Source organism: Dermacentor silvarum, chromosome 9 (assembly GCF_013339745.2).
Source record: "Dermacentor silvarum isolate Dsil-2018 chromosome 9, BIME_Dsil_1.4, whole genome shotgun sequence".
Lineage (NCBI taxonomy): Eukaryota > Metazoa > Arthropoda > Arachnida > Ixodida > Ixodidae > Dermacentor > Dermacentor silvarum.
Genome location: NC_051162.1, coordinates 84,276,997 through 84,302,020, shown reverse-complemented (window position 1 = coordinate 84,302,020; position 25,024 = coordinate 84,276,997). Strand labels below are relative to the sequence as shown.

General features: G+C 48.6%; 1 long non-coding RNA gene across 1 annotated transcript; it reads left to right on the top strand.

The window, feature by feature from the left end:
* The first annotated feature begins 7,567 nt into the window (after nucleotides 1-7,567).
* LOC125940415 (uncharacterized) lies at nucleotides 7,568-24,669 on the top strand. The gene is made up of 3 exons (XR_007463638.1): nucleotides 7,568-7,691; nucleotides 14,980-15,120; nucleotides 23,175-24,669. It is a non-coding gene; the product is annotated as an uncharacterized LOC125940415 (long non-coding RNA).
* The last annotated feature ends 355 nt before the right edge of the window (nucleotides 24,670-25,024 follow it).

The following is a 25,024-nucleotide window of genomic DNA, read 5'->3' as shown; positions in this document are numbered from 1 at the left end:
TGACGGCTCACGCAAGCGCTTTAGCCAGGTGAGCCCCATGTGATCCGTTTCAACAACAAAAGGCACTCCGTCGACGTAGTGATCGAATTTACGCAGAGCGAACACTATCGCTAGACACTCACGTTCGGCTACGGAATAACGCTCTGCGGGCGTCAACGACCGGCTGGCAAAGGCAACTTACCGAAAAACGCCTTCAAGTTCTTGGAGCAGCACTGCACCTAGGCCCAGGTCGCTCGCGTCAGCTTGGACTACGAACTCCCTGTTCAGGTCGGGTAGGCTTCAGCTCGGCTGTGTCCACAAGAGCTTTAGAGAGAGCCCTGAAGGCAGCTTCTTGCTCCGGACCCCAGCTCCAGCTTGTAGACTTCCTCAACAACCAGGTCAAGGGATTCTGTAGAGCGGCGCAGTTGGGCACAAATTGGCGGTAGTAATTCACCATGCCCAAAAAGCGTCTGAGGGCCTGTATGTTCGCTGGCGTTGGTACTCGAGGATAGCTCGGACCTTTTCCTCACTCGGCAAAACACGGCCTCGCTCTATTGTAAAGCCCAGCAGCGAGACACGGCTCTCTGCGATCGGAGCTTTCTTCGGGTTCAGAGTGATCCCGGCAGCATGCAGCCTTCTGAGGATGTCCTCCAAGTGGCGGAGGTGTTCCTCGAAGATGCGAGAGAAGAGGACAATATCGTCTAGGTAGGCTAGGGCGTATTGCCATTTTGCACTTCCCAGAACTCTGTCCATCAATCTCTGGAAAGTGGCTGCAGCGCCAGAGCAGCCAAAGGGCATGCAGTGAACTCGTACAAGCCTCTATGCGAGGTCAAAGCGGTTTTCTCCGCGTCCCTTGGCTCCATCTGCACTTGCAGGTAACCGCGGCTAGCGTCTAAAGTGGTAAAATAATGTCCACCACTCAGGCTCGCCACGATTGAGTCAATGCTCGGCATAGGGTAAGCATCCTTCCGAGTGACCTCATTGAGTCGGCGGTAGTCCACGCAAAGACGAGAGGGGCCGTCTTTTTTCGGGACCAGCCCTACCGGAGAGCCCCACGGACTATTAGATCGGCGGATTACCCCAGTCTCGATCATTTCGTCCATTGCGAGGTCGATAGCTTTCCTTTTGACCACACTTACAGGCCTAGGATTGCATTTCCATGGTAGCGCATCGCCTGTGTTGATCCGGTGTCGCACAAGAGTGGTGCGTCCCGGCCGATCTGTGAACATCGCGTGAAATTTGTTCAGCAGCGATGACAGGCGCGCCTTCTCACGTTCCGACAAACTGCCAGGCAAAGGCGGCAGCGAGCGGTTCGTTTCGCCGCACGGGCTTGCGATCGTAGAATTACGTGAAATCCTATCCGCTAGCCCTGTTCTCGGCTCGGGAGACTGAGTCTCGCAACAAGCTCTGCCTGCTTCGCTGGCCGACGAGGGGCCCCGTAGAGCGGGTTTTGTGACAGCAAGAGTCTGGGGGGTCAATGGGACTCGCCCCTCCTCCAACTTTAATGTCGCGTCCGGGGCTAAAAGTACCACCGAACCGACAGGAAAATTCGCAAAAGGTTTCAGGGGCACATTAGGGCCCTCCCTGTATCCTTTGTTAGAAATGTCTATCACGATCCCAGTGCGGGCCAGAAAGTCTCGGCCTACTATCGCGGGAACGGACAGGCCAGGAAGGTGCACGAACCTGTGACACCGTACACGCTACTCCCAGCGCACAACCAATCTCACTGAGCCACACGAGGTAGCCGCACCGCTCGCGAGATGGAAGGCGGTGTTGTAGGCTCGCAGCCGGACTGAGTGCCGGCGTAAGTGAGCCAAAACTTCCTCCCCGAACAGCGAGGCTGTGGGGCCGCTGTCCAGTAGCGCTGCAAACGTTCGACCAGCGATCCTGAGCGCTAGGAAGGGGGCTGGCGACGGGTTATTAATTCCGACCCTACACGCCATCAGGGCCAAGGAACCTCTTGTTTCTGGCACCACCGGCAAAGGTAGAGTTACCGGCGGCGCACGCCGTTTCCCGTCGGGCGACCGGGCCCTTCGGTAGCGCGGCGGTTTGTGCACTCCCGGGCAATGTGGCACGTCTCGTTGCACTTGTAGCAGACGACGCTGCGTGCAGGCCGAGCTACTCGCGGCGCAGTGCGCGCCGTCGGTGGTTTCTGGTGCATCTCATGGGGATTGCTATCAGTTTCCACCGCCGGGCCGCTTCGGCGGTCACGGCTTTGTTCTCCACAGGGCTGGGCGACTGGGCGCGCCCGCCTGGAGTATGAGTACGAGTCGAGAGCGCGGTCAGAAAGCTGCCACGCGCCTCGCTCCGGTTCTCCAGCAAGGGCTGCCGCTCCGTCGGTTCGCCGGAAAGGGGCGGGCGGTACGTTGCCGCCGTTCCAGGCGCACCGGGGTTCAAGAGACGATGACGCTGGCGGCGGCGGGCGGTAGGTCCGCGCGGCCAGAATGTCACCCTGAATGCGCTTCACTTCAGCGGCCAAATCGTCCAGGTCATAGAACCGGCCGTTTCGAAGGTAAGCGGCGAAGGTTGGATGGGCTTGCCGAATCACCCGCTCCACCTTCTCAGAGTTCAACCCCGAGGGCTCTGCTAGGAGATAAAGCGCCTGCATGGCTCTCACGTACTCGAGCAGATATTCGTCCCGGTGTTGGGTTCGAAGCTCCAACTCGCGCCGCATGCGTCGCTCATAGTCGGGAGGGAGGAATTCGTGGCTGAACAGCGTTTTAAACTCCTCCATGCTACAAGCGCACAGGCCGACTAGGCGGTACCACCGCGCAGCTTGGGTGGTCAGCGAGACAGGCAATATGGTGCCTATCATCACACTGTCTTCCAGCCTCATCGCTTTCTGGTAATGGCATAATGACTCTAGGCATTCCGTAGCGCTCATGCGGTCTGAGTAACCGCTGTACGTCGGCATATATACCTTGAAGTTACTCGGCAGGGCAGGCATAGGGGGACTAGGGTCCACCACGGGAGGCCTGACACTAGCCTGAGATTGTGCCATTTCCACCATCGACGATAGTAGCTGCGCGGCTGTTGTGTGCAGCGGCGATTGTTCCGGGCGAGGCTCACAGGGTACCTGCTGGGATGTGCCCGCACGCGGCCCTAAGGGGCCAGCGAACGGCGGAGACACGTCGTGCGAGCCCATGGGAGGCCGGCCGACGGTACTTCGACAAGGTGGCTTTCCAGGCCAACTGAGGCCGGATAGAGGATCACAGTCGCCGGCGGAGCGGGATGACTCCTGCTCGGCAGACCGACGAGGCAGCTGAGTGGTTAAAGGGCTCGCGCTGCTCGGATCGTAGGGTGCCGCTGGGGGGACGGACTGGCCAATGGACGTCCCTAGCGGGTCGCACCTGGCGTCTGACAGCATGGTGTTGCCACGAAGAACATCCCTAAAACTTACAGCATTGTCCGCCGCCTCAAACGACAGAAGGTCCGCAACCAAGGACTCGGGCTGCGACGGGGACCGCAAAGGCGCCCGCCCCGACGCCATGCCGGCCCCACGTTGGGCGCCAGTTATGTGGGGCTGCGGGCTACCGTGCCCGCGGTCCCGGCTAGCTAAGGTCTAAAAAGGTGACACGTAGCTCGTCCCCACTCCGCAGCGCACACAAAAGGGCACCGCGGCGGGTTCGCTGACTCACCGGCAAGGCGTAGAGACGACTCCAGCCGTGCCACAAACAAATGGGGGTTTATTCCCTGTTAGATACAAAATGAGCGTACAGGACAGGGGTTACGGCACTAGGGTGGCCGTCGCAGACTACGGCTGACCGCTCCCGGGAAGTCTGCTGCACCAGACAGGCTCTTCCAAGCCAAGCTCGCCACGCAAAGGGGGCCGCCTTGCTTAGAGGGGCGCGGGACCAAGCGGCTCCGCATGTCTGACATCCAAGAGCACCACAAGTCAGTCCTCTCGGGCGAAAGCGCCCGCATATATCTTGGCTGCTGAAAGAGAGAGAGAGAGAGATGCGGGGAAAGGGCGAGAGGGGGCCGCTCCTCAGGCACTGTTCCTACGCGCGGCGCGCGGCGTAACGTGAGCCGCGCGCGCAAGCAGCAGGCTCCGGGCCGTGCCGGCGCCAGCGGCCGCGAGGAATGTACGCTTTCCACTATGAGGCTGGAACAGGGTGTCCCCAGCGACCGCACTGGTGAATGGCCCAATGAGCGCGCGAACTGGAGAAGGGGGACCAAGGGGTCCCCACACATGGTACTTGGGAAATATTTCTTTGGGTAACATTAAAAAGATTGAAAATTTCATCGGTGCACCCCCTTTTCAGGTAGCGATCAGGTAGTGAGGGAAAAGCGTTAGCCATATAAAATTGCAAAATTCAGCGGCGATGGTAGCCACCCACCACCGAGCCCAACAAGGGGACGCTACAAGGTTGGAATACTTGTTGACACCAGCCATGCATCGCCGCTATAACCTAATATGAAATACCCAAGGTTGGATAAGTACACCAGGTTAACCCTTGCCGCCCAGAAATTCAGAAGTGAGAAGTGACTAGAAGACAGGAAAGATGGAAAAGCGAGAGAGGAAGACAAAAGATTGAAGAGGGGGACAGGTAAAGGCGACTGCCGATTTGCTCCAGGTGGGTCAGTCTGGAGGATGCCGTCTATGTGAAGCAGAGGCCGAAGAGGTGTGTTGCCTCTGCCGGGGGGCCTTAAAGGTCCAAACACCCGGAATCGGCTGAACCTCCAGGATCCCCCTTTCCCCAGACACGGCTAAGCCGCGCACGGCTACACGTGGGAGGGTCCAACCCCCATGTGCTCGGGTACATGGTGGCGCAACTCACCAAACTACAGCTTACGCAGACGCCCCTGCGGGGATGCGTACATTTTCGTGCAGCACTTTCATTCTTAATTTTTTCATGTTAGCTATAGATAGCTATTTTTTCATTAAAGCTGCGAACACTTAGCTTATAATGTTAAGTAACTTATCTATAGAAAATGTGACCTTAGAATAAGTTTAAGACGTATGTATGTTCTGTTCCTCATGTAGATATCTGCTCTTTTCCACAATCTTGGTTGTAAACAAAACTTTTTTTATTAGACTATAAATGGCAAAGCGAGAGGCGCAACTTCTGTTGATCACAACCGTATAAAGTTGATGCAAGTTGATGCGTAATGCTTGTTTCACATTTAAAAGAACTGTAGGCAAGAACACTGCCAATCTTGTTTTGTATTTCCTATTGCAGTTTTCTTTTACTTGTTACTTTCAGAGCTTGGTATATAAGTCCTCATTCTGTGTTAAAAACCTACAGCTATAGTATTCTCGGCATTTTATTGTATTGTTAAATAAATCTTTCTGCTTAAAATCATCAAGGTTTTGTGTCTATGTCTGCATAAACATGCCTGCACTAATCTACAGCATGGTTTCCTATCGTGTACACTAATGAAGTGGGCACTCGCTAACACATACTTCAGGTGGCAGGAGAAATACTTATGTTTTTGTTAACTGTGCATATAGCGTGCAGTTGATATAACGGAGGGGAGACACTCAGCTCATATACACAATACATAAATCCGAATTCTATCTCTCCTTCGAGATAATTAGGTATGCAAGCATGCAGTGCATCTCACCTGCTTGCAACCACTTCATGGCGCACCTTGCTTTGCCAGACACAGCTCAATAGCATTGTGCCGCTTAATACAGCACGTGTACTTTAATACAGTCTGCACACTGTTTTTTTTATACTGACATAACTAAAAGTAGTTTTTGCATGAATGCGCTCGTCTTCCGCACTGAGTATCTCTTGCGTTCCAGATAGCAGAAAGTTCTCATTGTGTTCGTTCTGATCATGCAAATCTAGCGCGAGGGTCAATGGTCAAATTGCGGTTATTGCAGGTTCAGTTTGCGTCGATGATATAGGCTTGCAAGGCTAGGAATTGATCCGTTGTAAGTTTCGATACGCCGGCAAAATCCCGCCGGATTATACATTTAAAAACAGCTGATTCGTTTTTTTTTCGATGAGAGTCACCAAGGTAACATGGTGACTAGCGTTTTTGCCGCGCCTGTCACATTCTGAAGAACATAGAAAAACGATTGTGTCATTCGTTCGGTGCGCGGTAAATAACTCTAGACGGCCACAATTATTCCGTAGGACTCTCTTACTGCGTCCCTCGTAATCCACAGCAATTTCTGGAGGCTTAGTCCTACAATATAAATTCATTACATGCCTCGATTTGTTTTCTCTCTTCATTCATTTAACCTCCACGGCATTGCTATTATGGCCACGGTAGCTAGCTACCATCGCAACCTCCCATGCGCCTGGCAGGTGAAGGGGTGAAGACAAGCTAGCGTGTGCAAAGCAATGAAGCTTCGGATATTTGCAATGCATTTATGGTAGGCTCACGGGCGGAGAAACCGACGCACCTTGCTGCTTCAAAATAAACACTGAATCAATAACTACAACGGAGAGTCATAAAAGGTACGGTTCGAGAGCATCTTTGTCGTACTCACAAAAGCTATATGTCTGTCTTACGGACAGGGTTTCCCTGTTGCCGCCAGCGGAGGTGAATGGAAATATTTGTCGCTTCAACAAACGTACACGTGCGTGCGAAATCCCGCCCACTTATTCGACGTCTCAGAATAGCGGAGCCATATTGTCGCTATACCTTCCAGCCAGTGCAACCTTGAAGCAGGTGCAGTTAATTATAGTTGCACGTGTGCATGTTGGCGGCGGATCAGTTTTAACTGAACCTTGTGAACTAGGTTGAAAGTTTCTCAGACTAAGCCAATTGGGCGGTTAAACAGCGACTGCAGCAAACAATCCGCAGCATAGTGCATAAAGAGAAAACATTGAAGAACTACATTCGCTTGGCGAAGCAGGTTTTTCTTTTCGCGCAGCTCCCATGCTCCGTAATCTTTCCCCGTTGAGCCTTCCCGCCTCGCATGACAGCTGTTGAAAGCGGCATTCGTATACTGCTAGTCATTTTAATACATCTTTACTGTATCACCAACAACCTAAACATCGGTAACAGTTACACAAACTATATGCATGCCACGTAATTAAACCCAGGAACTAATTAAAAAAAACAGTGTGCGCGTGCTTTCGGATGTTCAATGATTCGCCCTTGCTCTGAAATCTACTAGAGTTCTGGTTAGCTCCCATGGTAGATCGAGTGATCGCAGCGAAATTGGGTCATGCCAGATTCAGTCTATCAACGTGCAAGATGTTTTCTTGCACTGCGACGCTTTAGTTTTAAGACGCCGATCTATTTCCTTAGTGGATTCATGCTACATCACTTACCAATACAATATGTGGTCTGGGAATTCCTTTATATTTCTTGTATGACGTGCTTCACTCATTCGACTCTGTGTAAAAACTTCCAGTCTGAAGGAGATAATTTATTAGTGCAGTGCACTTGTCTGTGGTGCAGAGAGAGCTGCACGAACATTAATCGCTTTTTGTCACCAATCCTCTAAAACCATTGTTGGTTTGTTTTTGACATTCCACTCCTGTGCTTAACCCCTGCCTATTGCAGTATAACTGATTGCAATTTTTAATACCTTTTGGTATACGTATACCCATCAAGGTGGGATCCCACAATAAAAGTCAGCACCAAGAGCTCGTAGGAAGTGTTATCCTAACCTGTCAAGCACGGAGCTTCTGCATTAGCTTCGGCTTGTCCTGGTACTATTGAACTGTCAAGATGGACGAATATGCTGGAGATGGCAATAGCGAAAAATTAATAACTCAATGTGGCAGGAGACGTTAATGTGCGTAAGTTGCTAACTATGTTCAATATTTAAACGTCGCATTGGCACTGCATACTTGAGCATACATTCTCAATCAAAAGCTGTCATAGAACCCGTACGTCATTGAAAGGCGCGCCGTTGCACATTTTTTCTTGCTCGCGTGGTTTCCTGATTCTATAACAATGTTTGCATTGAACAAAAGAGCGTTGTACAAACAGATATCTATTATACTTCATAACGACTATAACAAGTTTTCCGAACGTAAATACGTGCAAGAACGTCGACACCGGTCAGACGCTACGTGCTGCACGCTCTCTCGCTCACTCACACGCTTGTCCTATTTCTACCGAAGCGTCGAATGCAGGAAGTCGAGCATGTAAGATGCTTTACGCAGGATGGCACACGTAATAGGATTTTTAGTACTAGTAGTCTGAACAAACTGATGTGACGGGTCGGCGTGGGGTGCAGCATTCGCCAGCGCAGAAAATAGATTTTGTCGCAGTAGCTATATCATTTGTTTTCCCACTCAGGAGAGCGACAACAGTTGGTGAACGTCCCTAACAACGGTCAGAATAATTCGACACCAAGTAAAAGCCGACAAATTTGCCCATTTGATTATTTGTGTGTGTGTGTGTGCACTCGCTTCATTTCGCAGCGGCCACTGCACAGATTTGAAAGCGCAGCTCTTAAGCCCGGCCCACATGGAGCGAACTGTCGCGGCAAACTTCGCGCAGCCCGCACCAGCGCGGCGAAACGCCAGCGTGCCGCCGCCATGCTGCACCCACATGCTGCGAGAAACAGGCTGCCGACACCGCCGCTATTTCAATGTGGCTAGAAACAACGTGATTCCATTCCTAGTAAAATGCTGTGAAAAATAGTTTTGTATCTGCAAGTGAATCATTATTCTGCAACTGAATCATATTGGTCGCGCCTGGGCGGCTGTGGTCAATCGATCACTGTACGCGATGCGCGCAGCTTTGTTGCTATGTTCGCTCTAGGCTCTTTCGCTGGCTAGCCGATTCAAATGCAATGGTAGGAAGTCGGACAAGACCACACCCTGATTGGTCCGTGCTGACAGTCTTCATTCGCCGCTTCCGGTGAGCGGTTGACCGCCTGCGAACATTTCTAGTGCGCCTACATGAATGAATGAATGAATTCTTTATTAAGAAAAGGGAGGACCGAAGGTCGCTGGTGGGGGAGGAGGGACATACGAGGAGAGGTAGACACCCACTAAATCGCGCGAGCCAGGCCGCTAGCAACGCCGAAGTGGGCTAATTTTACCAGGTGATCGGGGTTTTCGAGAATGTCGTTCTGTAAAGCTTCAATGTGGCAATGCTGAAAGATATTGCTGTCGTCTCGATACATATTTAACATGGGACAGTGTAAAATGAGATGCTGCAAGTTGGCTTCGCATACGGAGTGGCAGAAGGTGCATATTGGGGGGGCAGAGGCGTCAATGCCCTTTTTATTGCGATAGCAATTATATGGACACTCAAAAGCAGATTTCTGCCGTCGGCGTCGCCGTCGCCGTTGCCGTCGCCGTCACCGTCGCCGTGAGGTTCCGTATGACGTCAATGGAGATGAAATCGTCGCCGCGCGCCGCCGAACGCTGTATGTGCGAGTGAAAGGGCGCGAGGGACGCCCTCTTTCACGGGGAGTGAACGCACGGCGGAGAACAAACGCGCGTTCTGCGCCGTGCTTCCTTAAGGGCTGCAGAAGTAGGCGTCTCTTTCCTCCTTTACAATCACCATATATGTAGAGCAAACGCGCCTTCTTCTCACGCACGAAAGGCCGCGGGGGAGGGGGGGGGAGAGGGAAGGGAGGCGACGTTTAGCTGCGGCACCAAGTGCCTATTTATATCAGAGGCTCCGGCAACAGTCACCAACGCCGCAGGCATTTTGAGCGAACGCGGGCAAAACGCCGACGGCGTCGACAACAGTTCAGCGCGTTGCCGGTGCTGCTGCATGTCCAAGTTTATACAGCTGATAAAGCTAATATCATTACTCCGTATAGCTCTCTACAAATTTGCTATCGCAATTGATGCTTCGCCTTTCAGGTGAAACTGCGACAACTTTTTTGGTCAGCCACTGTCTGCCATTTGTGAATTCTGTCAGGGGTAGTAGCTGTGTTGGCAAGTATTTTATTTATAAATATTTCCTGGGATCTGCTGAGGGCGATGTCCTTAAACATGTGAGGAGGAGTGAGATGTTTGAGTCTCTCCCTGTTAGCGTACTTGAGGAAGCGACGTATTCGTGCCATTTCGAAATGAGAGTTCGGCGGCAAATCCGCATAGGGGTGGTCACCAAGGTCGGGAGACCCGTGTAGGAGAGGTTGGAGACGAAAAGGCAAAACTCCAAATTGTGAGGTGGCAAGACCATGCGCCACCTCGTTACCTCCCCCCTGGGCCCCCACGTGTCCCGGCGTCCAGGCAACCCTAACGTCAATGCCATTCTTCTGCTTGTGCTGTAGAATATGACGGATGCGTATAGCAGTGATATCTTCCACACTGGGGTCCTCAATGTCCTTTAATGCTTCGAAGGAGTCGGTGTAGATGGTGGATGGCGCGGCATTGTCTTGTAAGGCGGTCCAGATGGCCAAAAGTTCTGCCTGTGCAGGTGTCACGTAGTTTAGTGTACAAATATAGCGCCTGGCCTCACCGGTCGAGGGTTTGTACCAGGCCAGAGCCATGCGGTCGCCATCGAGTGCGGCGTCAGTAAATATTGCGTTAGCGTCGCACTGATTGTGTCTGTGAGAGAGGCGCTGTCTGGCCGTAGTTGCCCCTGTTGCAAGTGGCGTAGACATCTTGGAGGGGTAAAGGGTAGGAAAAGCAAGGGTGGAAAAGCAAGGATGTGGCGTATCAAACGTGACCAGAAGCATCTGTGTCTTTCCCATGATTCGAAATCCCAGAATGTTAGCGGATTCGCAGCGAATGTGATTGGCGATGTATTCCTCGGTGTGCTCCGGTCGAATTTTCACGACCCCCTTGCTAGTGACTTCAGCAGGTTGGGTTGCATCCACTATTTCAACAGGAATCCTATGCGCCTCACCTGAAGTTCCCGGCGTTAGTGTGAGCTCGCGCTGTGCCAGCAAATTGTTCAAGTGCTGTTGATCCCAAATGGAAAGTCTAACTGCATTGGCCTTAGGTATGTACCTAAATGCCGAGTGTTCGGCTGCAACGCTAGTAGGAGCAGTTTGTCCAATGAGGCGTGTAATGGTTGACTTTGGGACCTCTTCTATAGACATTTGATTAAGCGGCCTGACGAGCACGAAAAAGTGAGGCCTACTCACCCGCTCCGATCGAAGTTCGCCCTTGAGTCTTCGCGTCGTGTATCTGCGGTAGTTGACCGGGCTCCAGTCCGATGTGTCATCATCTTCATGCTCCATGTTGTCCTCCAGGCTCGTCGTCATGAGCGGCGTCGCCGTCAGGGACGCCGAGCCGGCCACATCCACCTTCGCGTCTACCTCAGATACCGGGCGCGTTCCCGGCCGCGTTGAGTTGGCGTTCCGATGTTCCAGGGTGATTTCATTCGTATGAGAGGTCATGGTTGAATCCGTGAGACGTTCTAATTGCTGAATTGACCCTGCGATGGGTAGAGGGGCGTTCATCGAGTCCATGATGCAGTTGGCCTACCCGCGACGGCCACCTGGCACGGCCGCACTCGAGCTAAGCCTAGACGCGGCTATAGGCGTAAACCAGTCGATTCGGAGCACAAGTCGTCCATTGAAGAACACGTCCAAAAATGATCAAAAAGGGACACTGTCCACTCACTCCGGAGGGGTTCACGGTCCTGTGCACCAAGATTCGTAAGTACACTGTGAGAATATTCACCGAAATGCTGAAAAAACGCAGAGCCCATATGAAGCACGTCTGATCCGGCTGCGCGTTCGAAGCGCCCCAGTGCGCCTACATCGACGGTGAACAGCCGCCGGCCGCAGGGCGGACGCCGCCAGCGGCCGTTCGCCAATTTTTCGCGAAAAAAATCGCTCCATGTGGGTCGGGCTTTAGACACCCATTCCTGCGTTGAGCTTCCGCGTCGGCGTTGTTCCTCGGAGTAACGGAGCGAACGAGCACAGCGAAGAATGAGAGAGGGAACGCGAAGCGCAGCGAGTGATGAAATAGGGCGATATCAAAGTGAGCGCGAGGACGGTGCAGCGGAGCCATGAGCAGGAAAGCGGGGGAAGAGGGTAAGGCGAAACCATGAGAAGACAAGCATAGTGCCGTGCAAGACGAGCGACGACCGCTCCGAGATGGCGCCAGAGTAGCGCGCCGTCGTCTGTTCACCGATGGCATGCGGCGAGCGCGTCCAATGATAACATAGAAGGAAACAAAGGACTGCATCCTCTCGCGATCTGCCGATTAGCCAGAAAGTCACACCACACTTCACTCCGTTTTAAAGTGCCGCACGACACAGATTGTCCGCGCCAGCTAATATTTGGCGAAATGAAAACACGCATAGAGCTGCGCTCTAATGTCGCATTAGGGAGTATCGTAATCGTCGGTGAACGTTTTGCTTTAGGTTTCTTCTATTTTCGTCGTCGTCGTATTTTCCGTGGCCTTTCCTTTCTCACTGCTCTGCCGCAGCCTTTGCTTTGGCACGAGCTTCTTTATTCTTCTCACAAGATGAGTCCAGCGCTAAATGGCTGCCTGCGGTGGCAGCCATTCGGCTCACATTCTGGTGGTGTGCTTTCTGGTTGAATATCCGGAGGTAGTTCAGTTCCACACTTATCACAGCGGATGAATGTCGTAGCATCGGGGCACATATCCACCCGATGTCCATTTACCAGACACAAAGTACACTGCACAAATAACCCGCCGCGGTAGCAAAGTGTTTTTTTTGTGCTTGTAGACGCGGCGGTGACTGTTTTGCCGCTATGAAAATAGCTTACGCGTGTACCTTTTATGTTCGTAACAAATACCATGAGAAAAAGAAAGCCGGGGTGGCTCAGTTAGCTAAGGCATTACGCTGTAAACACGAGGTCACGGGATCTAATTCCCACCGCGGCGGCCACATTTCGATGGAGGAGAAATGCGAAAACACCCATATGCTTGCATTGTAGTGCGTGTTAAAGAACCCCAGGTGGTAAAAATTAATCCCGAGTACTCCACTACAGCGTTCCTCATAATCAGAACTGGTTCTCGTACGTAAAACCCCGGATAAAAGAAGAAACTGCACAGGCTTTGGTTGAAACGGTTGGATTCCGGTGATCATTCTTCCTAGGAAGGGTCTGCGTTGGAGCTCCGGCATGATGACAATAGGACGAATGACGATGCTAAAACGACAGCTGGATGACAATGGCATGAAGATGCCGGAATGACGACGACAACGTGTCCACGATGACATCACAACCATGGAAATCACTAAGACAAAATGACGGTGGAGCGACTATTGCGTTATTTGCAATATTTTGCTCGATCCAGCGAGACCTTATTTTTTTACGGACCCTCTATTTCTTTTATTAATGTATATTGTTTTCGTTCACTTCTTTTAACGGCGAAGCTCTTTAAGCCAGCCGTAATGTGTGGTTCGTATCAAGAAACTGTCACACCGTAGCCATGGCAACCAGGAGGGTGGCGACACTCACGAGGGCGTCGCGGCGCATGCGCTCGCGGTCTCCTGCTCGACAGGGTTAACCGGGTGTGACTGTTTTCACAACAAATCCGTGCAGGGACGGGGCCTCGCCTCGATGACGTGGCCTCGCCTCGATGACGTATCACCATTTTCTTTTTTTCCGCTCTGTTTAGCGGCGCGGTCGTTGTGCGGCGCCTCAGTTCGGATCAGCTCATTCCACTTGAGTGAGAAGTTGGCGCGCATATCATATTCGAGGCTTGCGTTGTTTTGCTTCGCTTGTGAAAGCAGTGGAATGCACCGATGAGCGAGCCTCGTGACCGACAGAAGGGGATCGAAAAGTACCTCTAAGGGTTACATCATCATGAAGACAGCTACTCCCATAGCTACCTGAAGTCAGACGATGAGCTTAAGCTTTTTGAGAGGTCCTTGGCTGTCGTCAACGAGAGGTATGCTGTTCGGACATCAAGAGACCTGAACAAGCCGTCTAAATGTAAACATGTATCGACTGCGTCTTGATGTTTCGCTCTCCACGTAGATTTATCATTGAAAAACGCAGTAGTAATTTTAACCAGGGACTCACCCCGGCAGAACGACTTGTTTTCAGTTGCGGTTAGTGCGCAACACTAGACAATTGATTTATATTGATTCGCCTTTTTGAAGAACGGGTTGTCATTGTTCTAGCCATTGTTCTGGTCCTCCACATGTTCAATTTTTATTACCTCAGCTATTTTGACGTGTCCCGGAACCTCCGTACGTGAGTCCTTTTTCATTTTAGCCACATCAGAATGGGACCGACAAGTTCTGGAATCCAACGCCGCATCTTGTATTCAATAAGAGAATGCTGTAGGTATGAATTCATAGGAACAAGTGATTGGAATTCTATCTTTTAACGGTTGCAATGGTGAGGCATCATCACTTGTTGTGGCTATGCCCCATTTTATTGCGATAGCAATTATATGGACACTCAAAAGCAGATTTCTGCCGTCGGCGTCGCCGTCGCCGTGAGGTTCCGTATGACGTCATTTGGAGATGAAATCGTCGCCAGCGCGCCGAACGCTGTATGTGCGAGTGAAAGGGCGCGAGGGGTGCGTCTTTCACGGGGAGTGAACGCACGGCGGAGAACAAACGCGCGTACTGCGCCGTGCTCGCTTAAGGGCTGCAGAAGTAGGCGTCTCTTTTCTCCTTTACAATCACCATATATGTAGAGCAAACGCGCCTTCTTCAGACGCGCGAGAGTCCGTGGGGGAGGGGAAGGGAAGGGAGCCGACGTTTAGCTGCGGCACCAAGTGCCTATTTATATCAGAGGCTCCAGCAACAGTCACCAACGCCGCACGCATTTTGAGCTAACGCGGGCAAAACGCCGATGGCGTCGACAACAGTTCTGCGTGTTGTTGCTACTAAAGCCGCTCACCTTACTTCGTATGACATTGCTGTGTTGCTATCGCATTCATTGCTTCGCCCTTAGGGCGAAACTGTGACATTTTTTGTGTTATTACTAACAAGTGTAGAAGTCAAGAGCTACAACACCGTACAGCACAAGTTTACACTGGGGGCTCACATTCTGAAACCTGCCCAAAGAAGACTGTGTTGATTTGGTTCAAATTGACGGTCATAATTTCCGTACGGAAAAACTACACAAACTAGTGACCCAGTTTGTGTAATTTCCAAGGAAAATACCAACAAAATGCACAAAGCACCTTCAATAATTTTTGTGGGTTCTGAATATCTTATTTTTCATTACAGCCGTCTTCCGTACTTTGCAATCGCACCCGCCTTGCTTGTACAGTCACACATCAGAAGTTCCACAGTATTCCCAGGCCGACGTGCTCGTGTCTCGACCTTCTCTCAAGCGATTCTGGCTTTAACCGAACCCCAAGACCAACAGTAAGAATATGCGAGACATAGCCTTCTGCCCTTCTCAGCTCAAGAATCCTGCACTAACTCCACGCTTTCACCTTATGCATGTTTATCTATATATTCAAAATCATGGAAGACCATTATGCGCGTGAGCATTCCAAGAAAGATGGTTATATAACTTCACATAAAATGCTAACCAGTAGTAATAGAGTGGGCAGTGTAACTGCTATAGGGAACATTTGCAATAACACGTACAGTCTTTTTCTGTATTATATGCAATTTAAGGTTATTTACCAAAGTTTTTGTTCACCAAAGAAGACGGCAGTAGTTTGTATCCGATAAAAATACGCATTCCCGCCCGAAAGGCGAAGCATCAATTTTGGTAGAAAATTAGTAGAGTAGAAAATTAGTTTCACGGAGTAAGAATAGTAGTTTTATCGGTGGCATAAACTTTGACACATTCGCTTATTAACTGAATTAACAAGCATGGTGTCAGCGCGTACAAGCAAACATGAATAGATTACTCTCGGTGACCGCATACACGCAGTGTCAAAACGCTGGCGTAAGCAAGCGCGGCGACAGCCGCCAGCGAAGGTTCGTGCGGTCTATCACTTTAACGGAAACTTAACGGCGAAGGCACAGCGCATACAAAGGTAAGAACCGTGGAAATTGACCTAAAAGAGCCCTAATGGAGAAACAAGGAATGCAATAGATTTCATACTTTTTGCCTATCCCAACATAATGCAGGATGTGGAAGTTGTTAGGTAGGGTAAAGTGCAGTGACCATAGGTTGGTGAGGTCTAGGATTTCTCTCAATTTGAAGAGAGAAAGAATAAAATTAGCCAAGAAGGAACAGACAAAACTAGACGCAGTAAGGTTAAAAGCTGACCAATTCAGGCTGGTGCTCACAAACAAATATGCAGCTTTAGAACAGGAAGATGAAGACAACATAAAGGTAATGAATGAAACCTTGACTAGGCTGATCTCAGGAGCAGCAATTGAAGTAGGAGGTAAGGCACCAACAAAAGCAGTAGGTGAGCTCTCCCAAGTAACAAAAGATCTATCAATGAAACGGCAATACACAAAAGTGAGACTCGAGAGAGATCAGATAGAATTCGCTAAACTGTCGAAACTGATCACCAAGAAGAAAGTCAGGGTATTTTGGAAATTAAAACGGGCAAAAGATTGAGGAAGCAGTAAAATGTGGACGCAGCATGAAATCAGTGAGAAGAAAACTTGGCATAGGACAAGTCAAAATGTATACACTGAAAGATAATCAGGGTAATATCATCATCAATTTCGATGACATGGTAATAACAGCAGAAGAATTCTATTCTCACCTGTACAGTCCCCAGAGCAGCCAAGCTACTTTCATTCGACGTAGTGATGAACAGAATACAGAGACACCTGCTATAACTAGCGATGAAGTTAGAAGGGTCTTGAAAAACATGACCAGGGGAAAAGCTGCTGGAAAAGATGGAATAACAGTCGATTTAATGAAAGATGAACGAGATACCATGCTTGAAAAGCTTGCGGCCCTTTATACGCAATGCCTCACAACTTCAAGTGTACCAGAAAGCTGGCAGAACGCAAACATTATACTCATCCATAAGAAGAAAGACGTTAAAGAATTGAAGAATTATAGACCCAGCAGCTTGCTTTCCCTATTGTATAAAAATATTCACCAAGATAATTTCCAATAGAATCCAGGCAACACTTCAGCCAACCAAGAGAACAGGCTGGCTTCAGGAAGGGATATTCTACGATGGATCATATTCATGTCATCATTCAGCTAATAGAGAAATCTTCAGAGTACAATCAACCTCTCTATATGGATTTCATAGATTATGAAAAAGCATTTGATTCAGTAGAGATACCAGCAGTCATAGAGGCATTGCGTCATCAAGGAGTACAGGAGGCATATGTGAATACCTTGGCAAATATCTAGAAAGATTGCACAGCAAACTTGGTTCTCCACAAGAAACGTAGAAGCATACCTATCAAGAAAGGGTTCAGGCAAGGAGACACAATCTCTCCAATGCTATTCACTGCATGCTTAGAAGAAGTATTCAAGATCTTAGACTGGGAAGGCTTAGGAGTGAGGATCAACGGCGAATATCTCAGCAACCTTAGGTTTGCAGATGACATTCTCCTGTTCAGCAACAATGGGGACGAATTACAGCAAATCATTGATGGACCTTAACCGAGAAAGTTTAAAAGTGGGCTTGAAGATTAATATGTAGATGACAAACATAATGTTCAATAGCCTGGCATGGAAACAATAATGCAGGATCGCCAGTCACCCTCTAGATTCTGTAAAAGAGTACCGTTATCTAGGTCAAAACTCACAAGGGACCCTGATCATGAGAAAACAAATTACAGAAGAATAAAATTGGGTTGGAGTGCATACGGCAGGCATTACCAAATCCTGACTGGGCTCTTACCACAGTCGCTGAAAAGAAAAGTGTACGATCATTGCATTATATCGGTGCTAACATATGGAGCAGAAACTTGGAGGTTAACAAAGAAGCTCGAAAACAAGTTAAGGACCGCGCAAAGAGCGATGGAGCGAAAAATGTTAGGCCTAACATTAAGACAGGAAGATATCGGTGTGGATCAGAGACCAAACGGAGATTGCTGATATTCTAGTTGACATTAAGCAAAAAAATAGAGCTGGGCATCCCGTATAATTGCGTAGGAAGGATAAGCGGTGCACCATTAGAGTTACAGAATGGATACCAAGAGAAAGGAAGCGCTGTTGAGGATGGCAGAAGACTAGGTGGGTTGATGAAGTTAGGAAATTTCTAGGTGCAAGTTGGAATCAGCTTGCGCAAGACAAGGGTAATTGGAGATCACAGGCAGAGACCTTCGTCCTGCATTGGACTTAAATATAGGCTGATGATGATGATGATGATTATGATAACATGAATCGACTAGCCCAGCAACAAGTTTTATTTTAATCATTTATTAGGTTTTTCTAATTTTTAAAAATTGCTTGTGACGGATAGCATAATTATTGTCCTTGCGCTCGATCATTCCATTAGTCGAACATAATTAGCGCAAGAAATCAAAACACATACTTAACTATTAACACACCTTCGCTAATAACCTTCATAAATAATTTTTACGTACCATTTTGCAATTAGCAAATTGAACCCCGTGAGCTTGCTAGACATATCCATTCGAAATGAATTTCCAGGATTACACCAGTTTCGAGATAATTGTTCCCAATGTGTCGAATGAAACACATACGCGTTCCAGTAAATTTTGCTTCAGTGCACAGAAGAGTATTTTGTTAAAAATTGAAGTGGAACGTTGCATCTTCACAGCGAGTTTGATGGCCCATATATTCAAAGTGGCATCAGTCTGGAAATTCATTCCCAGTAGATACGCCTTGGAAACTCACCGGCTACAATTCTTTATTGCAATATATGCCGGGAGGTAATTATTTCAGAGGATAATTAGTGAATGTTTGGCAATTAGTTTAGTATGTGTTTCTAATTTTTAGCAGATAATGTCCACTTATGTGAATAATCAGTGCAGTGATTGAGTTATGTTAACTGCAACAGGTTATTTTTTAAAAATGCCTTAAAACCTAAAAATGATCAACCTGTGCATAAGGCGCATTCGATACGGCTTAGTAAGAGACAATATTTATAATTCTTTCATGTAAAAGTGGCTTCTGGTCTGTTTATTGTTTCAGTCTTTCTCCCATTTTCTTGTATCCACATACCCAGTATCCAGATCTTTTCCACCCTTGGGACCGGGGTGTTGTTGAGAAGGAGCTGGATATTGACGTGCTGCTTGCTCATGACTAGTATCTCCGATTTTTCCGGCGAGCATTGTAGCCCTATGGGTCTCAGATAGCTTTCCGTTTCCCAGATTGCCCTTTGTAGGGTGTCTTCAATTTGACTATCGCTCCCCCCTCTGTCGACCCAAAGAGTGAGGTCATCAGCGTAGAGTGTGGCAGAGGCCCTCTAGCTTTCTGAGTCTTTCTGGCAGCCCGATCATTGCAATGTTATAAAGGGTAGGGGATAGCACCGATCCCTGTGGTGTTCCCTTGTTGCCCAGCCTAATGTTGTCTCTGATTGTGCCCCCGATTTCTATGTTCACTGTTCGGTCCGTGAGGAAGCTTTTAATATAGTTGCATAGCTTGCTGCCTACATTCCGGTGATTGAGGTCTGATAGGATCGCTTGATGTTTTACGTTGTCGAACGCTTTGCTGACGTCCAGTCCCACTATGACTCTCGAGTCGCTAGTCTTCCTTTCCAATACTTGTTCTTTGAGTTGTAGCATGACGTCGTTTGTGGACAGTTGTTGTCTGAATCCAACCATGCTGTCTGGATAGAGTTCCTTACTTTCCAAGTATCCGTTGAGCCTGTTCTGTATGACGTGCTCCATGAGCTTGCCTACACAGGAGGTTAACGATATTGGCCTAAGGTTCTCTAGTTTGAGTTCTTTCCCTGGTTTGGGGATGAGGACTAGATTTGCTTTCTTCCATTCCCCGGGTATCTCCCCCCGCTCCCAACAGTTTTGCATGAATGCCGTTAGTTGTTCGAGGGAGTTGTCATGGAGGTTTCTAAGCATCTTTTTGTTGACCACATCTGGGCCAGCCGCGGTTTTTCCTCTGAGCTTGTTTAAGGCAGCTTGGACCTCTCTTATAGTGATTGGTTGGTCGAGCTCCTCGTTGTTTTCGCCACTATAGTGGGGGAATGTTTCGGTGTTTGTTTCCCCTATGTACCTCTCTTTTATCTGGTTGATCATATCCTCCTCCGACCCCTGGAAATTGTGTGTTAGCATTTGCATTTTTCTCCTGGTCTCAGCTTTGGTGTTGTCTGGGTCCAGGAGGTGTCTTAGTAGTTTCCAGGAGGTGACGGAGCTTAATTGCTCGTCTAATCTATCGCAAATGTCATTCCAGTGTTGTCTGTTGGGCATGGCTCTCAATTTCCTTGTTGAGAGCTGCTATTCTCCTTCTCAGGTTACGGTTGCCCCTTTTTTGTGCGAGCTCGGTTTCTGCCTTTTTTTCTTTTGCCACAGTTGTCTCATGTGGCTATCAACCCAGTCTTGTTCCTCATCTAATTCTATTTCCTCCGCAGCCTCTTTGCACGCCTGCTTGATGCAATTGGTCCATTCAGCTATGTCGGTGATCTCCTCACAACCCCCTCCGTTGTCGCGGAAGGACTGCCAATTGATGGATTTGGGTGTTTTCCTCACACGTTTGATTTTGACTCCATTTTGGACAACGATCTCTACGATTCTGTGATCACTGCCTAGGTTTTCGTTCGTGTTGTGCCATGTAGCCTCAACGTCCGCTCCGATCATGGCCAGGTCGGGGGTGGTGTCATATGACACGCTGTTCCCCTGCTTGGTCGGTGCGAGTGGATCGTTGAGGAGTATTAAATTGCACTGTATCAAGTAGAAGCCACGACCAACCAAACTTGCAGGCTCCTCAAGAGGATAGCAAACAAAAACGCGGGGATGAAGGAGGCGAAACTACTTAGGCTTGTCCACTCTTTCATCATTAGCAGATTCACCTACGCTATCCCGTACTTAAAAATAACAAAAGCAGAGAGAGACAAGGTAGATATCTTCATCAGGAAAGGTGTCAAAACCGCCATAGGTTTACCAGCGTGCACATCAACTGAGACGATCCTCAACCTAGGAGTCTCAAACACCCTAGAGGAAATGTGCGAGGCGAAACTCACGGCACAATATGTCAGACTAACCGGCAGCAAAACGGGCAGATCCATTCTTAGGAAACTGGGCTACCGGAATCCAGAATCGCGAGAGGGGATAACCGCCATCCCCAAAGAAATTGCCAACAGGTTAAGAATACCCCCCATCCCAAGAAACATGCACCCAATATACAACGACGAACGCAGGAGAAGCAGAGTCCAAAGACTCCAAAGCTCCCTCCTCCAAAACAAGGAGTAGTGTACACCGATGCGGCAGAGTACCCAGAAGGGCACTACGCTGCAGTAGTAGTGAGCGACAAAGGCGAGCTAATCTCGAGCTGTAGCGTGAGACACTCTTCACCAGAGGAGGCAGAGATGGCGGCGATTGCCCTGACAATCACAAACCCATCAACAAGAAGAATCATCACCGATTATAAAACTGCAATCAAAGCCTATGACACTGGTAAGGTGTCCAAAGAGGCCACCAAAATTCTGCAAGCAGGCAAGGAGAACGTACCCAATGACCTAATTAGAATAACATGGGCGCCCGCTCATAGTGGACTCACAGGGAACGAGATCGCCAACGAAGTAGCCCGAGGACTTACACACCGGACTCCAGCGCAGGCATACTACTCCCTGCACAAAAAGCGAGACTTAACCACATACAGAGAAATTCTACAACACTATAGAATGGGCAGGAGAACTTTTCCTCCCCCCGCCCCATAGATCTCTCACAAATAAGGAAGAAGTAATCTGGCGAAAACTGCAGACGGGTACCTTTCCAAACCCGTATATCCTACACAAATGGCATCCTGAGGTGCACTCTTCGAAATGCAAAAACTGTGAAGGCATAGCGACCCTAAATCACATGCTCTGATCTTGCCCAGCGCTAAACGGTCTACATGGGAACAAAGAGTCATAGGAATCCTCCCTTCACAGCCAGGAAGAACATGCCCAAAAACAAGCCATCTGTCAAGCCCAGGCCGCCACCGGAAGCCAACTGATTCCGGCCGACGTCTAGGTTGGAGGTAGACGGTGAAAGGGGGAACTGAGTTTCACCCCGATCACCCATACTCTCTGACGGGCGCAAATAAAGTGCTTTATCTCTCTCTCTCTCTCATTTAAAAGTGGCCCACACACAGAGAGCCGTCTTGGCGACAAAAAGCATCATTGCAGAGTGGCACATACCCAGTGACCAAAGTTAGTCCGCTGGTTGCATTTTAACCCTATTCCATCTGCCCAGTGCCACGCGACATTCACGCCGGCCTGGTAGGCGTTTTCACGTTGTTCTACTGAATGAAGTGAAGAAAAATCTTTGTGTTTTACACTGGTCTTCAATATTGTTCCACTGACCAAAAGAGCACCTTATATTTTTAGCACTAAAAAGGAACAAAATAAACATGATGCACGAAAATTATCACGTGGATTATATTGAAATACTAAAATCTTGAACCCTGTTGAACAAAAAAATCAGGATTAGCATAGGCCTTTATCTACGCACAGGCGAATCAAAGGTTACATAATGCTGTGCATGTAATCATGTCTTTAGAGTACTTCGTTAGGGGATGATTGAGAGTGCTAAAGTATGTGCATGTAACGTAGTTCGAATTCCACAACCACCATTATCATTATGATCTCATAGAGAAAAGTAGTGTCGTAAGTCAGACATAAGTTAGTCAAAAATTATTCATATAATCCATGTGCACTGTCCCTTCTGTACTAACCCAGCACTAAAATTTCCTCGTAAATATTATATAATCATTTTTTGCAATTAGTACATTACCTTTTATATGACCACTCGTTTCCCCCTACCTAAACCGCTTATAACCATTGAATTCTTGTCTGGTTCCTCAAAGTGGATGAACGCAGTTATTTAATGACAAGGAACGCAAATGAAAATTAGGTGCTGGTCTTTGCAGTGAGAGAAAACTGCTATGCAGTAGCTTATTTCTTAGACGAAGGGTTCCCTGAAATCGACTGCCTCTATTTATGACCTTTTCAATGACATAAGGAGCAATTTTCAGTTATATTCTGGAAATGCTATTTGATATGCGCATTTTTTTCTGTCGTCAAGCAGGGAAGCTTTTCAAGCATTCCATACAATTGCTCATAACCTGTAGAAAAACTTGCATTGAGCAGTTTTCAATTTTTGCTTCAGTTTAGCTAATAGGTGACGACCACGGACTCGATGACGTCATAATATTAACGTGTGTAAGCGTGTTCTCAACTTCTTGTTGAATAACTTGGTGCTCTGGTTGTAACACTAAGTAAGACCACCCGTGAATTAGAGGAGGATAACCCGTGTATACGCCATGTTTGACAAGTTACGCTTGATCAATAGTGCGCTAGCTCAGGCCGACCTCTAATTCTCTCTTTCTCTCTCTCTCCGTTCACTTGTGATGACAGATGGTGCGGCGCAATAATCTTGGTGAAGACATTGTTTACCTACAAAGAAGTGACTGCGTCGGCACTGCTTGGGACGAAAGAGCTGACAGCAATTGGAGTAGGTGACAGCGACGAAACATGGCACGCCTGTGATGAGTAGAGCGTGGCGGATGCTCGGCCTTCGGGAAAAGTTGAAGACATAGTCCGAAATTCAAGAAAAAAAGACAAGTCTCATTTACCGCAGTATTCACAATGAAGTGGGCAAAGGAATCGTTGGTTGACAGAGGACACGGGGACTGGCACTGTCAGCATAGTCGACATTCGTTACATAGGGCTGAGTACGGCGATGCTTCGGACAATATTTGGTGTGGGATACGAACAAACCCAGCTCAAAATAAAATGGCGCTGGTCTGTCCCTTGAAGGTTGAGTTAAGCGATCAAGTCATGTTCCACATCGGTCAAGCAGTCAACTGTAGTTGAACGTTGAGAGAAGAAACTTGTGTCCGGTTATCATGTCTTGGGGACTGCGGTCAACAACATGGACGAAAACGGCTGTGTGGAGGAAACCAACACTCCCACGTGAAGCGCACATCCAGAGCGTGGCCGTAGTTCCGCCGCCAGCGACACGGACACCATGTTACTCGGAGGTTTTGAGGATTTTCTTTGGCCGTACACGGTGGGTAGCTCACGATCCAAATTTGTGCCCCTGCGTCATTTACGGCGGAAACGGGTAGGGCACTGCCTATGACACCCTTTGAGGATCCGATTGTAAATGTTTCACCTTTGTAACACTTGTAGTTTGTAGCACTTGTAGTTTATGAAATGTGCTAGCACTAAAATGTTCTTCTTAACTTCTATTTACGTACAATTAATTTTTCTGGAAATCCGCACAGCCTCTTTTAAAACAAACGTTCACTCCTTTCTACAGAAAGTTTTTATCCCAACTAAGATTTTTTACGCTCCATGTACGAAATGGTCGGGACCCTCCTAAGTCTGGCCTTAACTCACATTGATACGTCAGTAGTTTTAGGAGCAGTATTGCAGTTCGAGATTCTGATAAAGGGTTATCTTCAAGAGCTTTATTTCTCCTTTTTCACGGAAAGGGCATATTGAGGGCTGTGGTGACGAAAAGCGACGGTAAAGTGGTGACCGTAACGACGATGCGCGGAGAAGCCGAAGGGCTCGATCGTCATGAAGGGTGCGCGATTATGAGTATAAAATGCGTCATCCGTTTATTGTGATGCGATAGTAACAAAAGAGTACATATGTGATGGTGGTTGGTGACACAGGCAGTAATGCAAAATATGCCTCACACTGTGGCAGTGAAACCAAAATAGCTTGTCCTCCTACATTGTCCAATATGCGGTATAACAACAATGGCGAAGCATAGATGGCATTCGAGATGTGGGAGCCAGCTTACTAAGGCAACGTGGAGAATATGCCGGCTGTAATTCTACGTTAGCCTGCGCAGCGGCCTGAACTAAAGAAATGGTAGATGGGTTTCGAGGCGGAGTGCCCTCGCAGGACGACGTAGCGGTAGTGTTTGGAAGGCGCACGAACTGTTGAGATGTGGCAGCTCTTCACGTTTTCTGAAACGCAGGAACTCCTTGAAAATATCGTCTAATGTAGATGATTTCCACGACTAGCAACGTAAAGCAACATCTGCAGTGCATTTGAAGTTGTGGTCTACGTTCTCTGCTTCGGTGGCGTTGGCATCAACGCAGCAAAGACGAGGTAGAACGTCAAGCGTGTATGCTACAAATAATTTTTTAGGTACTTGTGCCTGACATGAGAGATCTTTCGAAGCGGTGCTCTCGCGACAAACTGATTTCCAGAAGTTGACACGAAAGCTCTGCTTGTTACATCCATAC